This window comes from Aotus nancymaae, unplaced genomic scaffold (genome assembly GCF_030222135.1).
Source record: "Aotus nancymaae isolate 86718 unplaced genomic scaffold, 86718_ANA_hifiasm-v0.15.2.pri h1tg000064l_1, whole genome shotgun sequence".
Lineage (NCBI taxonomy): Eukaryota > Metazoa > Chordata > Mammalia > Primates > Aotidae > Aotus > Aotus nancymaae.
The window spans coordinates 14,696,709-14,697,713 of record NW_026988479.1 but is presented as its reverse complement, the minus strand read 5'-3'; the positions used below and the strand labels follow the sequence as shown (position 1 = coordinate 14,697,713).

General features: G+C 47.5%; 1 non-coding gene across 1 annotated transcript; it reads left to right on the top strand.

The window, feature by feature from the left end:
* The first annotated feature begins 428 nt into the window (after positions 1-428).
* LOC135270717 (U6 spliceosomal RNA) lies at positions 429-532 on the top strand. Its single transcript, XR_010338846.1, has one exon. It is a non-coding gene; the product is annotated as a U6 spliceosomal RNA (small nuclear RNA).
* The last annotated feature ends 473 nt before the right edge of the window (positions 533-1,005 follow it).

Sequence of the window (1,005 nt, the reverse complement as noted above, 5' to 3'; positions counted from 1 at the left end):
GCTCAAGTGACCACCTGCCTCAGCCTCCCAAAGTGTTTAGATTACAGGGGTAAGCCACCGTGCTTGCCCCTCCCTCCCTCCCTCCCTTCCTTCCTCATTCATTTATTCATTTGAGACAGTCTCACTCTATTGCCCAGGCTGGAGTGCAATGGTGAGGTCTTGGCTCACCGCAACCTCTGCCTCCTGAGTTCAAGCAATTCTCCTGCCTCAGCCTCCCGAGTAGCTGGGATTACAGGCACCTGCCACCATGTCCGGCTAACTTTTGTACTTTTAGTAGAGATGGAGTTTCACCATGTTGGCCAGGCTGGTTTCAAACTCCTGACCTCATGATCCACCTCCCCGCCCCGCTTAATCTCTCAAAGTGCTGAGATTATAGGCATGAGCCACTGCACCCAGTCTGTTTCTTCATGTATAAAATGACAATGATAGTGCTCACTTCAGCAGCACATACACTAAAATTGAAATGACACAAAAATTAGCATGGATTCTGCGCAAGGATGACACACAAATTCGTGAAGCATTCCATATTTAAAAAAATAATAATAACAATGATAATGAAAGCTGCCTCCCAGACTTCTTAGAACAATTAAGGCCAGGCATGGTAGCTCATGTCTGTAATCCCAGCACTTTGGGAGGCCGAGGCGAACAGATCACCTGAGTTCAGGAATTTGAGACCAGCCTGGCCAACATGGTGAAACCCTGTCTCTACTAAAAATACAAAAATTAGACCAGGAGCAGTGGCTCATACCTTTAATCCCAAAACTTTTGGAGGCCAAGGCGGGTATATCACTTGAGGTCAGGAGTTTGAGACCAGCCTGACCAACATAGCAAAACCTCACCTCTACTAAAAATATAAAAATTAACTAGGCATGGTGGTCCGTGCCTGTAGTCCCAGCTACTTGGGAAGCTGAGGCAGGAGAATCATTTGAACCTCGGGGGTGGAGGTTGCAGTGAGCTGAGATCGCACCACTGCACTCCAGCCTGAATGACAAATCGAGACTTCAT